Here is a 16,114-nt window from a genome sequence, read left to right as displayed (position 1 = left end):
AAAAGGGGCATGGTATTTACCAAAAAATAAGAGGTGGATAAAAATTGGCAGATTTTTTATTTATTTTAGCAAGATCTACTGTACTCAGTTGTCAAGATATTTTGATACTGTAATGCTAATTTGATCAGAATTAAGGCAATTGTTGCTCAGGTGAGCGATGTGGCCCCTGGGCCTCTTGTTTAACATATTTACATAAACGTCACATTGATTGTTTAAGTATTACAATTCCATGACATATCAAAGCAAACAATAGGTTAATATATAAATGAAGATGGAAAGATAGAATGATAAATGAAATGCTTATCTTACATGCACAATATTCTGGAACCGAGTCGTTATTTTTGTGTTTCTTTTATAAGGAAGGATAAACAATGTATTCCAGGGTAGACCTGTTCTTGGATATGAACAACAATTTCAGAATCTGCATCAATGATTAATTTACATTAATTGAGTTACTTACGTTTGGTTATCAGATATGTTTAGTTAAATTGATAGTGTTTTAGTAATCTAATACTAGTAGGTTAAATTCATGTTTGTATGAATATTTTTATAGATCATATATAATCCAACTGAAAATACATCACAAGAAAAGTGAAATGTAATTTTTTTAGCTCTTTATAGATTTGATTTTTTCGTGAAATTTTTCTTTAATGTTTATTGAAATAAAAACTAATGTGTTTTTATTTAACTTCGCATGTATCAATTCCTAATTTTAAAAATCATCATGTTTTATCAATATATGTGTTTTCAGAAATAAAATGACAGCATTGCTTTAATTGTAAAGTATGATAGGTTAGAATTATTACTAATGAAATGAATACCTACAATATTTTTCGTAGGATAGATACACGAGATTTATTCTTAATGAGGCGGAAAGAAACACTGATTAAACGTTGAAAAAAATATACTGATATTTGTGAATATCTTTTAACGATTTGATGAAATGTTTATATCTTTTCCTTAATATTTTTTTAATCACACAGTTTGCATACAGGTTAACTAGTCATATCTAATCAGAGAGAGAGAGAGAGAGAGAGAGAGAGAGAGAGAGAGAAAGAGAAAGGTCAGGTTAATTTTCATAATATGCGATATCAAAGTTTATTGAAAAGAAGACATCTTATACATTGATAAACAATTTGAACGTTTTTCTATTTAAAAATAACCGTAAACCATAATCGTATTACCGACAATTTTTTTTCACACCGCTTGCATATACATTTAAGTTAACCAATCATTCTATGTCAAACAGAAAAAGGAGAGCAAATATTGCATGAGGAAAACGACTCTCATCATGTTAACTTAAATTTATTTTTTGTTAAAATGCCAAATGTCCACTTTTTTGTAGAAACAACGTCAAAAATAGACTAAAATAATAGAATACTTTTTCGAGTAGTTTAAAAACTGAATCGTACATGTACTTTTGTTAAAATTCAGAAAACATGCTCTTATATGGACTTATCAAAGGCTGATTATAAAACCATGTTAATATCTGTGACAGTCATTTCAAGCATATCTTTTACAATTTTATGCTATGCTATGCGATATAAATGATATGCTCTGAGATTTGTATGCTATGCTGTGATATTTGTATGCTATTCTATGAGAAATTAAAATGAAAGCCTTTATGATATGGTATGCTATGCTATGCAATGATATGCTATGAGATTTTAACAAAAACGCCTCCATACACAGAAAAGTTCCACACATTTCGGAGTAAAAAAAAAAGCCAAAGTTAACCACAAATATGCAATGTGAACATTTACTTTTTCAAATAAAAAGATGTGAAACCGAGTTAAAATAATATTTTATGCTATGCTATGGTATGCTATGTTATGATATGACAAATGGAATTCTATGAGATTGTATGCTATGGTATAAGATTCCAATGCAATACTATGAGATTTCAAGTTATGCTATGAGATTTCAATGCTATGCTATCATGGTGTATGTTGTTAAAGATATGCTTGAACTGACTGTAAGCGTGATTTTGTTTTATAAATGTATTAAAAATAGAAACTGTTATGAACGTAATTGAGAATAATGCTGCATCATTAATGAGAAACGTCTATGTTCATCAGACCATTATCTCACGACAAATCCAAACAAGTTTAGAACCAAAGGGAGACAGAACTTTTACTGCAAATTAAGGTCCTATTAAAAAATCATAATTGATAAACAAATTCTTGTAATACTATGTTTTTGCAAATTGTTAAAGACATTAACCTTAAAAATGATAAATGTATTATCTAATTAACCAAAGTGTATATCTTTTGATGTTTCGTGCCTAAAAGAAAAACAAAGACATATTAAATCGATCATCAGTGTTTGTGAAAATAATAGAAAATCTTAAATTCGCAGCTTTCTACTAGATGTACTGATTTCTTTTCCGACAAAAGAAAAATGATACCAAAGAAGATTGTTGCAATTCTGTGTCTTCTTCTTATAACTAGTTCTTGTGGTAAAACAAGTAAGACTTTTAGTTAAACGTTTAGCAGTTATATTAATTTCAAAATGAAAAATAGTTAAACTGATAATAATGCTAAAATCAAAAAGCTGTGACTATTTACATAAGTATAACAATGTTGATGCAAGTTATTTTGCTTCTTGTTTTTAATACAATATCTAACTTGAAGTAGTATTACTAGTAAGGCGCGCAATATCTTTTTCATATTATCATCAAATAGATGTACATATTTTTGTACATATTTTTGAACCTGTAAGATGAATATTACTTAATAGAACTAATCTATCAAAATAATCCTAAACATGTGAGAAAATATAACTAAACCATTAGGACATCCTCAAAAAGTATCGCCAGCTTTTTGCACATACGTACAATGTATACCGCAAAGTTCTATTGTAGTCCGTGTTAAACCTGATGTAGTGATTATTATGTATCATGCTAATCTTAAAAAATCTGTAAACATATTAAAATATGTTAAGGAAGGAGTCTTCTCGTTATCAAATATACTTCGTATAATAAGAAATTCATGAAATTTTGACACAGTCAAACGGATCATATTACCAAATGATTCTATCAGTTTAATCAAATTTGACCTTTTTGTTTTCGCACAAAGGTCAGGTCAAGGTCATTACCTTTTTCCTCAACGTAGAGGATGATAAAAATAAGTGTAGCTCTTTGTAGTTCTGTAGACATTTGTTTAAGATTTGAAGATTTTATTCTCCAATGAAATGATCATAATGTCATTCAGCGTATTCTACTAAATTGGAATAAATATTTATACTAAAATTGATATTGCTTAGCTCGCATTTCCTCTAATTTCCTAAAAAATTAGAAGACATTTTGATTATTTTTTATGCTTCAAAAATATTTCTGATTTTTATGCGCAATAAAGACTTTATATAAAGATATACATTGACAGAAAAGCTAATATATTGACCATTTAATAAGAGAGAAAAACTCATTTTAGTGATTTTTTCACAAAAATCAATGTATAGAATGGGCGCTTTAAAAGCTTTTAAAATGTAATTTGATAGGCAAATCATATTCTAAAACCATGTTCTGAAACCCAAGTATCATATCATTAGTTCACATGAGTAAAAAAATCCAACATTAACGTTATTGTTTTTAAAATGCTGAAACAGACTCATTTATCTGCAGCAATTCTGAATTGCGAAACATGTGATATTTTCCTACGCCAATATTACGCCAAAAATATAGTTCTCGTTAGATTCTAAACATTGATTACTTTTTCTATGCCAAGTTGTATAATAATAAAAAAGAAAGAAAAATATACTATTTTAATTTCCTTTCATCTTGATTTAATGAGCAATTAATCAAAGTTACGTTTGACAAGTCGAAAACCAGAAAATACTCCTTCCTTAAAGGACTATGTTCGGTATGGACAAATATCTGCCCCCGATTTCAACCATTTTTTAAATAGTATCGTATAAAAATCAAATCTTCACAAATCATTGTATAGAGAATGCCTATCACTTTGATCTTGATTTAAGTCATCATTGCCCATTTGCTGTTTATCTATGACGTCATCTAAATGACCTATTTCCCGCAAATTTGCAAACAAATGAAAATATTCTCATTTTTGCTCTATATTTTGCATTCGGGAGCATAGAGCGCAGTTCTGCTTAAGTGCGATTTTAACATATGTTTTTCTTCAGGTAGTTACGCACATTATACTAAAAAATGGTACTTGAGCAAGTCTGCGCTCGATATTTCCCAGTCAAAAAACCATTGGAAAACACTCATATTTTGCTACAAAACATCAATTTATCAAAATAATGCAATCTTTATGACGTCATTTCTACATTATGACGTCACTGTGATGAAAACATTTTACACCTTTATTTCCAATATGATTTTAACTATCTTTCACCTTATTTATAAAGCTCTTTCTAAAACTTTGATTTTGGGGGCAAAAATGCATAAAACTGCACATTATAATTATGTAACACATTTAGTAAAATAATTTATTTTTTTTATTTAGGTAATAAAGATTCTCATTAAATAATGTATTTGCACAATAAAATGCAAAGACAGTTTATACGTAAAAGAAATACAACGTACATATAAAAAAAATTATAACAATAGATAATTTGTTAAAAGTCTAAAACAGAATTCATTTTCCTATTGTTGCATTTTTAGTTATTATAATAATTAAAATCGTGTATTTATTCATATTATAAAAAATTGCTCTCTATTCTATATTCTATATTTTAAACAAAATATCAGAAGCTCAGTTTTTATTCTTTTGCGTCATCATATTCAGAACAAATATTGGTTTTTAAGGCAGATAAAATAAGGATAAAGAATAGCAAATAAAGAGAATTGATTATGATGGCTATTTTACAAAAACATGATTTTGTTGGAAACAGCACCTCAAATAGGTGCAAAAATGCACCATAGTAATGACAAAAAAATGATAATAACAAACCGTCAACCATCTCAAAAATCCATAAAACGAAATACAAATTTAAGCAGAGCAATACGGACCTCGAAATAAATAGAGGTAGGATCAGGTGCCTAGAATTAAATAATCATATATTATTATTATCATTATTAAATGTATTATTATTATTACATAATAAAACATTCATAAACACAAAGATTTTTTTAGCATGCATTGATATAATAAAGAAACATCATAATTGATGAATAAATGTTGTCATCAACCACTTCATGTCAATATTAAATAACCAAGGTAAGATGATTTCTTTCCTACACTAATAAAACTTATGAAGAAAAAACAATTTTGATGTAGCTTTCAGTTCATATTAGCCTTTGTAAAATGGTGAGTTCAAATTGTCAGTAGGATTAGATTACGTGAGAAAAATCAAAATAATTGATCCATTTGTTTCTTATTTACAAAAAGATGAAATATATGTATGAAGCAACATGAGAAAATTAAAAAAAGGCTATAAGTTTGGTTTTAAATAGACTCTTTGTATTAACATATCGTTTATAATAAAACACTATTGGCGGTAGACATTTGCATAAAGTTTTTAAATTTCGTTGGTGCAAAATTGTTTTGTTTTCTAATATGGTTATGATGGGTTCCCGAGAAAAGATATCAGAAAAACACAGCACGTATGTTGTTTAATGTTGTTATAGACAACTATGTATTTTTTTTCTTCAACATTTTCAAATAAGGAAACCAAAAGTTTTAATGTTGCATGGAATGTTTTAGGAACAATAATTGCTAGAATTGTTATTGTATTTTATTTATAGGTAGTGGTTCACATGTCAATATGATAGTACATTTATAAAGAAAAAGGATAAGAATCCATGGTCAATTCTTTTTTTATTCGGATTTTGCTTCAAAAGGAGGAAAGTTCAAAACAGAGAATATCACTTGAATAGGAGTTTTAAATCAAATATCTATTGTTTACATGGTAAGATGGTAACTTACAATTCGCATAGGAGAAATGTAATGACACATATTGCATGAAAAAGTGCTAATAATAAGGGACAACATTACAAAAATTCTCAGTTAAGCATACGCCTGATCAAAGAAAAGATAATTAAACATTGAAGAAATGTACTTTTACATCAAACCAGTCATGCGTGTGTCTTTACATTGAACTCTAAACTTTCGGAAACCATCCTCTGGCACTTGGATGGAGTAATCATAATCAGCTGTAACCGATTACAGGTTGCTGTATAATCGTGAGTAATCAGTAATCACTCATTTTACTTATTACAAGTAATCGTAATTTAATCGATTACCCTGAAAAAAGTCCTGTAATGATAATTATTTTTTTTTATTACTTTCATGATTAACATAGTAAATTAAGAATGCTTTAAATCATAGTTTATTAGAAATATTAGGTTAAAACGATTCAATTTAGATATGGTTTCAGTAAGGAATAAATGCAAGTAAGTATTTAAGCATCTAAGATAACACAGATGTGTATAACGTCAGCTAAGATAGGCTAGTACACATTTTTCATTTTCAAATGGTGAATAGCAATTCATATGTGCAAGAAGTAGGTGTTTGGTGTGTTTCATTAGCTGAATATAACAACAAAATTGTATTACAGGAATGAATCAATAAAAACACTTAAAGAATTAACGTTTCTTAAAATCATTAATCTAAATAAAGTGCACCACTTGAATACTTGTACAGTATAATTTGTTAAACTCTTCTTTGAAATGCGTCTTAAAAATACAGATAAATCTCAGATAAAAAGCAGACTTGAAAAAAATGATATAAAACACGGTTCACGCCCGTTGTTCTGTACTTTAATATCAAATGTATGCAAAACGGAAACACACGCTAAGATAGCAGCGTTATAACAACACTTATATAGCCCAGTGATCACAGAACTATGATATTTCGGGACAGAATATACTCGTTTAAGATGAAATTAAAAACTACTAGATTAGTAGAAAGGGTTATAATATAAAATAAAGTTAAAATATTTGGATATTTTACTGGAAATGGACATTGTTGGTAACCTAACAACAAAACTTTATGATGAACGTGGTGACTTCGATTTTTCTGTAGTCAACTTTCCTTACTTATGTAGCAATATACATTCATCACCAGCATATGGTGTTTTTGACTCAGTTAATTCGATACACAAGGGCATGCGTATGAATAGTTTTTAAGGCGAGGCAAGCTACAGACAAACAGGTTGATAAAACAGGACTATCAACAGTCTCCTTTGAATTCATCTTTTTGTAAGTTCTATAATCTATACAACGACCTTGTAAGCAAATACAATCTTACACTGGGTAGCATGCTGACTGACGTTTTTCACACTTATTGTTAGACAATAATTAATCACCTAATTGTCTACGGACTTTTCTGCCGCCCCCCCCCCCCCCGTTTTCGACAAAGAGCACACAGCGGGTGTGACCGGTCAGCAGAGGATGCTCACTCCTCCATGGCACTTGATCCTACCTCTATCTTTGTTGCTCTGCTTTGAATTTGTATTTCGTTTTATGGATTTTTAAGACGGTTGACAGTTTGTTATTGTCATTTTTTCATTCCCATGTTCATGTAACTATCTCTCAAGCTTTTATGAGGAAATCTGACTCTAAGAATATAATAATTTTTTATGATAACATTTTGTGTTTATAGGCGTCTAATAATAAATATGTTAGTAGTTTTGAAAAGATTAAAAAATAATAATGTCCTTTAATAATACAGGATAACACAATAAGCTTTCAAAAACTAGTTCACATTGTGGTCTTGAAAACGTGCATGTATTTGCAGACAGCAACTATATACAGAAACTGATAAAACATACAAACCATGTATTTCCAAGATAACTTTAAAGATACATTAGATGTGATTAATCTACATGTAATTGCCTAAAATAGAGTCATACATTATATAAACCTTCGATGAAAATAAAATACCGGCTATCACTGACACGCCAAATGAAAGTATTTTCTGAGATACTGAGATAAGCATATTAATAAGATTCTAAAGTTGGATCACATGTCAAAATAGAGATAAATCATTCCATAAAAGCGCAACAAAAACTGTAAAAGATCTTTAAAAATATTCTGTCTTTGCTCTGGGAATGTATAAAGCTTTACTTCGGCTTAATCTGGTTGATCTTTTGTCTATTTCATTTACATATCTTATAATGCCTAATTAATTTGGAGTTAAATCATGTTAAACTTTAAAACAGGGATGATTGTTCTGTACTCAAAGTCATCGGCAAGAGGCATCCAATTCAGTTGCTTTATCATTTCTGGAATAGATGAATACAATTATCTGTTTAAAATCACCCTAGCGGCTCGCTTTGGAAGTGCATATAACTTGTCGAGGTTTTGTTTTTCATGTTTCCCCAGAGAGTAGAGCAGTAATACAAATGTCAAAAAACAATTGTATTAACATTTTTCTGCAATAATTCAGATGACATGAATGAACGTAATCTACTCAACACACCAATTTTACTTGCAAGTTTTTTCTGACAATATATCAACCTATTCATGACCAAGGGAGACTGTCACATTAATCAATGTAAACTCCTTAAAGTTTTGCACACGACACATTTTCAATGACAACACTTTCAACTTGTATACATAAATTGCTACAATTTCTTACTCTTTGTTCCGTTCCAAGAACCATACATTGTGTTTTCTGAAGATTGATAGTAAGCTTATTTTTATTCATCCATTCTAAAATATTGATAAGGTCTCTAATAATTTACATATATATTCTATAACACCAGTTGCAAAGATTGACGCAGAAAGTCGTTTGTTTGTTTAACTGTTGCAAAAAAAATAAAAAAAAATATGGAAAAATGTTATTTTTAGGACGCTTTAATGTGGGCGTTGTGTCCTTAAAGACAAAAGGAACATAGCTTGCACAATGATATGAATTTCTTCTAGAGGATATTTTTCTGAGACGCACTTCAATACCAGATGACCTTATAGAACTTTCCATGGCAGTATGGTCAGGACATTTCTCCCGGCATATTTACTGTGCCTCGAAGTGTACCCAGCAACCGGACTGTGTGTCATTATTGTACACCATGGCTAACGGATCATGTGACCTCTTCAACGTGATCTACGACAGTGACGATAGCGGTGACGTCGACTATTACTGGGTGTTGGAGGACAGAGGAACTCGATGGGGTAAGACAAAAAAGCCCTCAAAACGGCGAACACATATTAATATTTTAGATCGAAATCGCCGCTTATAATATACGTACAATATATTCTAATTAGGGAGAATGGTCTGCTTAACATAGTTATATATTTACGTTGCAGTGAATAATTTATTTTTAAAATATAGTTGTATATCGGAGTTTAGCAAAAATGAATTATATTTTGAAGTCTAATAATTATGAAAATATCAGTCCAAATTAATTTTCACCCATTGTTCTAAAAATAAATCCTAGGAGACCTGAAGATAAATATTAACCAAAATTTAATAATAATAATAAAAAGACAGAGCCCGTTCATGAATTAATGATAAGTCAAATTATCAAAACACATTGTAAAGATTTGTCATTGGTTATATTACAGTTTCAAATATAAAAGATGTTCAGCAATGATTTTTCATCGATTTCTCAAATAACGAAATTAACTTCAAATTTATAAATATTGTCATTGCAGTTCCAGAGTCATGTCTCGCCCTCTCAAATTGTTCGGGTATTAAAACAGACGGAGAATACTGGGTCTATCCAACTGTAACAAATCGGAGAAGAACGAAAATATACTGTCACAGCCTAGCGACTGAACCTGCACATTTTATAACCTTAAAATACCCCAACATCTTTGTTTACCATGACGGATCAAATCAGATAATACAGAAGAAATAGTGTCAATTGGACATTCGTCTTCCGTTGAATACGACAGAGTTTTTAAAAGTGAAATTACAGATAGAGGTACCGCATGGTTTTTTTTATGTATAAACACTGATGGAATTATAGTTGTAAATTGTATGTTCATTATTTTTTAAAATACTTTAAAAATGCGAAATGTCTGTTTACAGACCATGGTAGTAAATGGAACTGATAGTACGTTCACATCGCTGACCGGATCAAAACCAGTCCAGTATGGATATGCTCATGACTGTAATGGGGAAAGCTTTAGAGACCATTGCTCTCACTTTGGGACAGCCACCATTGATACTAGAGGAACTGGACTGATCGTTGATCCTACAGTATGAGCTATTTTGAATACTTTTTGTAATGTTTTCTTAGCTGCATCAATTCATAGATTAGAAAGAAGCCCAGTGCACAAACAAGTTGTAAACCAGATATTGACGAATGATTTTTTCGTTAGCTATGGCTGTATGTTTTCCATGTGTTAAGGTATATTAAGCTAACATTTTTTTCCCGTGTAAAAATGCATGTTTTTTCTTATGTTTGTATATATTTGTACAACAATTCGTTGTAGTAATGGATTATTTAAAATGTGCTGTGAGTGTTAACATTGGTGAATTTGACTATTGCAATCTCAATCGATATTTCTCTGGGCCTTCGGTAACATCATTTGCATTGGTTCTTATGTAGATGTTATTTATATTGTGTGGATGTTACTTCATTTTCTCAACGAGTTAAAATAATGCATTTTTAGTGACTTTTTTATGCGAGATTTTTTAATGTCCATTTAAAAAGGGCTAGTAGACATTGAGGTTGGATGGTATTTTTCCAAAAATTGATGATTTTTACTATAAAAAAAGAAAATGATTAGTACGAGAAAAATACTATAAAAGTGATTTCCTTTACTTTCAATAAGACAGTATTTTAATAAATGCAGTGTCTTTTAATAAAACATAATACATTCTCAGAAAACAACTTTACTCCGATAACAAATATAAAAAACCCAGTTGATGGCAATGTAGAAATAACGAATAAACATATATTGAACTAATTTGGTTCTATATTCTTTTTTAAAATAGAATGAGCTAAAATGTTGCTATTTTCCGCTTCATTGAGTTGTCTCTTACATACATGATCACTATTGTGGTTATTATTTTTATTTTAACATATGATGCCGCCATTACCCCTATGTTAAAGGCATTTGTAGATTAATCAGTAAAACCTCAACATATCGCATTTACTGTAAATTCCTTAAATTTCGCGAGTACTTCATTCCGCGATCCCGCTGGTTTGTTTCAAATCGCGAGAATATAAAAAAGCGAACACTGAACTTTTCTCCTTATGTCTTATAGTGTTCAACCCTCACAAAATAATGGGGAGATTTTAAAATCCGCGAAGGATGCCTTTCGCAATTATATTATTCCTTGCGTTTTATCGGGATTTTTATCTTATATGGGCTAATGTATTTATCTATATGGAATAACTGCACATCATGCTAAAAACGCAAAAGGACTTTTTAAATTTTAAAACCATAAATTAAAACATCATAGAGCAAAGATTCGCTTGTAGAGTACCCTAGGACGTCAGATGCCAACATCTTTTTCCGTGCTTCTTACTAATGTTACATGCAAGAAGAATGTCTGATCCATAATCGAGAAGTAAAGAGAAGAAATTAGTATGCAATGTAGTAATTATTGTCACTCATGCAGAGGGTCCTAACTGATGGTACGTACGTAATAAAATCTAATTAAAACAATCACTAACCTTCCGAGTCAGCTGTTACATCTGTGAAATTGGGGCTTTTCTGAATAGAAATGGTCGTACTACTTAATCATGAAATTGTTGGTGTTTTACTACTCACGCATGCCTCGTAGAATCCCAGTGTCAGGTAAACACAGGCATTTGGAGCTAAACATATCTTTTTGACTTCTCAAATTCCACAATGAAGCGTGACGTCAATGGTTTACATCATTCACAGTACACACTGCAAGTTCGGGTCGTTTGTGCTTTTGTATTCCAGCCATTTGTAAAAAAAAAACTTTCGCGTTCCATGTATATGTAGTACTATTCATGATGTTTGGTGGGAAGTCAATTCAAATCACCGTCATCAGTGGGTTTTTAAGTCTAGCGTGGTTTTTGACCAAATCAGATTTAGGTTTTAAAGATAAGGTGTGTCAGAAGAATGCTCGGAATTAAGACTAAATTTCAGTTTGGTTAAATCAAAACCATCTCTGTGTAATGTAATCTTCATAAGCCTAACGTTAAGCCCATGAATCCCAAACCATGATATTTATACAACACCACAAAACAGTGAATAAGGTAAGGAATAAACATTTCTTATCAATGTTAAGTTGGTACTTATTATAACTTTCAGACTGAATTTGGTGTAGAAGGGTTTGGGGCGGCTATAGAAAAATTCCACCGTTCCGTGAATGGGGACCAGATTTCATTCACCTGTGCTGGATGGTGCGGCCTTTGTGGACCGATCTCAGGACATATAAAATTTCAGCATTCTATGGAATTAAGTGGGTTCGAGAGAGCTTTATTTGTCTTTTAAAAAGATTAGAACACTTCACAATTTAAAGGGTAAACAACATTCTAGTTTCAGCTGCTGACGGTCAAGCTGTTATTTGCAACAAGTGAAATTTAGTTCTTCAAGGACATAGGTATAGTAATACATATAATAAAAATAAGGCCTATAACATTTTAATTTAAAAAAGCCATTTAAGAGCATTTGTCTAAATATTTTCACCTTTTTTTTTTACAGTGGATGCGGAAGATATTAAACCAGCGTCTTCGACATTTGATGGATTTTAAAGTAACAATGACAATTTGTTTAAAATAACATCACTTATCGTAGCAGAGAGTTGCATTAAAGTTTTATCGAACATTTTATTGACAACAATGTATTCAGATGTACTGTATGTCACCTGAATGCAGCATGTTGGTGCAAATGTTAAATATCTTTGAAACTCTAGGTATTTTACAACATTTGTAATCGTGTGAACAACGCATGGTTTGTCTTTTTAAAGAATTTTAAAGAATTATTGTTATAAAAGAAAGGAAATTTTAAAAATATGTTTGTAAAAGTTAATGAAATTCATTCAATTATTCTAGAAATATCAATGATAGTTAATCGTAGGTCAACAATTGCAATTTTCTCTTATTAAGCCACTTACATGTATAAAGTAAAAGAATACCATAATTAATGCCTTCCTTATTTTGTTAATAAATATATTCTTGTCGGGTGGCTAGTCTTCGTAATGTAGTAATGTGTTTTTGTTTTAGAAATTGTTGTTATTAAACATTCTTAAAGATGTTTAAGTGATAGTTATGCCATTTTTTAATATTGAATATTCTAATATATAAAATGGTAGTCAGTTTTAGATAAAAAAAAAACAACAACCAAAAAACCATTGCGCCTTTCTTTGATTGAATCTCTTAAAAAGAATTAAAATTCTTAAATTATTGATTGTCATATTTTATCAATATAAATACCGGATAGTTAGTCTCTGTAATGTGGAAAAGAAATAATGAATCTCCAACAATTTGGTATTTAAGTCGCAACCTTTATTGGTAAGTCTATGATTTCAGTAAAATATTTTAGGATAAATTTCACACATAACTATAAATTGGCTGACTTTTAAAGTAGTTTCTCAACAGTTTAACATCGAAAAAATATAATATTAGATTGTTATATGGTATACAGTGTATAAAATTACAAAAGGCCCGTCACATTATTTCATTTTTTGTTATGCCGTATATTCCACAATGAATAACAATTAATCTGATGGGACTAATTTTAATTTGACTAGAATTCCCTGTTCCTCTGATGTCATTGGACAGAGTATTTTAATGTGTATTGATTCATGTACCATTTAAACATATGTGGAAATAATTAATAAAATTGAGACATCAGAAAGTATGCAAATATTTCTTAACTTTTCATTTCATTTAAAAAATTGAGTGACAATTTAAATCGATTTCTAACTCGTGTACCAAGATTAAAACGAGGCAGCGTCATAGAAAAGAGAATATATACCACATAATGTATTCAAATGCTTCATGAAAAAAAAAAAACTCAACCTAGAATACTAATAAGTAATATTTGGAAATTCTGTAAAACAAAGTTTCACATGTCTTAGATAATTCTACAAACATTCAAGTTTAAATAAATAAACGAAAATATCTCTTTTTGTAACGTTTGTGCAAAACAAATGGTAAAACAGCAGTTAAACTAAGTCTAATAATGGAATTTGATTGTAGTTGAATAACTAAGAGAGTAAAACTTTGCTTTATTCAAAAATCATTTAATATTTATTCATTTGATGAGATATCGGCGCTTCTGATTGGTCGATTTTTCTTTGATACCTGAATCAATAAAATTTTTGCCGGATCTACTTTTCTCAACTGTTCTGATCTAACACTATTTATAGAACGGGAATACACTGTCAACAAAATGTAAAGTTGTGTCTGTTTTATTGTCAGCAAACAAAATGCAACCTTGTGAATATAAAAAAATGAAAATTTAACCTTCAAAAATAAACAAAACACATTATTTGATTCACGAAATAGAGAATTAAGCGTCCTCTCACGATTTCGTCTGCTTGAGATCAATCAACATTTACAGCGAGGCTGGCTGTTCCTTTTCCAGGAATATTATAACGAACATATAGGCCTATAAACTATCACGGTAACATTGCTGTTCAAATTTGGTAACGATGATTTTTGAATTTACACACGTACATCATCTGTCATCAGAATAAGCGTCGTAAAGAAAAGCTATGAGTAATGCATCAACTCCTTCGGCGCATTGCAAGCGGCACAAATACCGTTTTAGTACATCACTGGCTATCTAGTTACCACAACGTTTACAAAAGTCGCTTATACATACAATTCTCTGTCGACATATCAGCTATTTTCATCCACGATCGCCTTTCCTTGGATGATTATGTCCAGTTGCATATTCCAGCGATCTCACATGAAAACTAGATTTATTACGAGTTTTTCTGCACAGTGAATAATATCACAAGCTATCGCATGTATTTTCCTTTCGTTTTCAATTCAGCCGGTTCAGATTTTAACTCACTATTTGCGTTTAATCCTTTAATTCAGCTCAATAGCTCTGCATCAGCTGAAGGAGCATCCATTTTGAATATTGTTGCTGTTGTTGTTTTGTATTCATACGCGCCGCTTCATTCACATTATTTACATTTTTGATCAATGACACTTCACATTTTTTTATTTGAAAATGTTTTATTAAATGATAAGAAATGAAGATAATAATTTTTCTATTGATCGACGTATCAAAGAAAAAATTGACCGGAAAACATCATCAATGCGCGTAGCGCATTGATGAAAAAGTCTTGTAATGTACATGTATGTTCAATATATTGCGGTGTTTATTCTATATCTTGTGATGTATATTCGATAATTTTATGATCTATGTTTAGTATCTTGTTATGGTTATTTTATATATTGTGATGTACATCCTATAATTATGTGATTCATATTCAATATCTTGTTATATATATATAACTAAATTCATATCTTGTGATGTATATTCTATATATTTGTGATGTATTTTCAAAATCTTGTGTTGTGTATTTTATATCTTGTTTTACTGTAACGAAAACATCTTCAGCAGCAATTTATAATTTATTTATTACATTCACAGTTTTAAAGAGGTAGTTAAATAAATTGTGTTTTTTCATTGTACTCGCTATCATCCTTGGATAAAATTGCATGGAAAAAATGTTGTTCAATGTTCATAAAATACGCTGTAGCCTTAGCAATCGAAAATAATTAACAAACTGTTAATATGTATATTGAAAGATTGACACAATAACAAACATTCAGACCCGCAATGTGTTTTCTACAAATTCTATTAAATGTAGACTCAGTGACTGAATTCTTTTCCGTTTTCCGTTTGGGGTATTTTGAATCACGTGTGTACACTATGTGTACATATAGATTAATAGCCATATAGATAAACACTTTTTAAAGTGTTGAATTTTAAAAAGATATTGTGTACATGCAAAGCAATGCAATGCCAGGGCTATCAAATTCGAACAATGTATATAGTGAGGTTTGGACTGATACTGGTTCTGTTTGTTCTACAAATAGCGAACATAAGACAAAGTATTGGAGTGTTTTTTTTTAAACAAATGAATATTGCTTTCTTAAAAGCTTGCATTACTAAACAAAGTATTTCATCGGAAGCATTATTAGTTACCTTAACTCTAGTACACAATGTTGTTGCGATGACACCCTCCACCCCCCCCCCCCCCCGGCCTTAATACTTATTTTTAAATCAGGAGTACACACGTCCTTGCATGTGGCA

At 30.3% G+C, this 16,114-nt stretch overlaps 1 pseudogene; it reads left to right on the top strand.

The window, feature by feature from the left end:
- Positions 1-2,400: 2,400 nt before the first annotated feature.
- LOC128159194 (A disintegrin and metalloproteinase with thrombospondin motifs 9-like) lies at positions 2,401-12,414 on the top strand (annotated as a pseudogene).
- Positions 12,415-16,114: the final 3,700 nt, after the last annotated feature.

Source organism: Crassostrea angulata, chromosome 8 (genome assembly GCF_025612915.1).
Source record: "Crassostrea angulata isolate pt1a10 chromosome 8, ASM2561291v2, whole genome shotgun sequence".
Taxonomy (NCBI): domain Eukaryota; kingdom Metazoa; phylum Mollusca; class Bivalvia; order Ostreida; family Ostreidae; genus Magallana; species Magallana angulata.
Note: the sequence above shows the minus strand (reverse complement) of the source record. Positions and strands in the feature narration are given on the sequence as shown.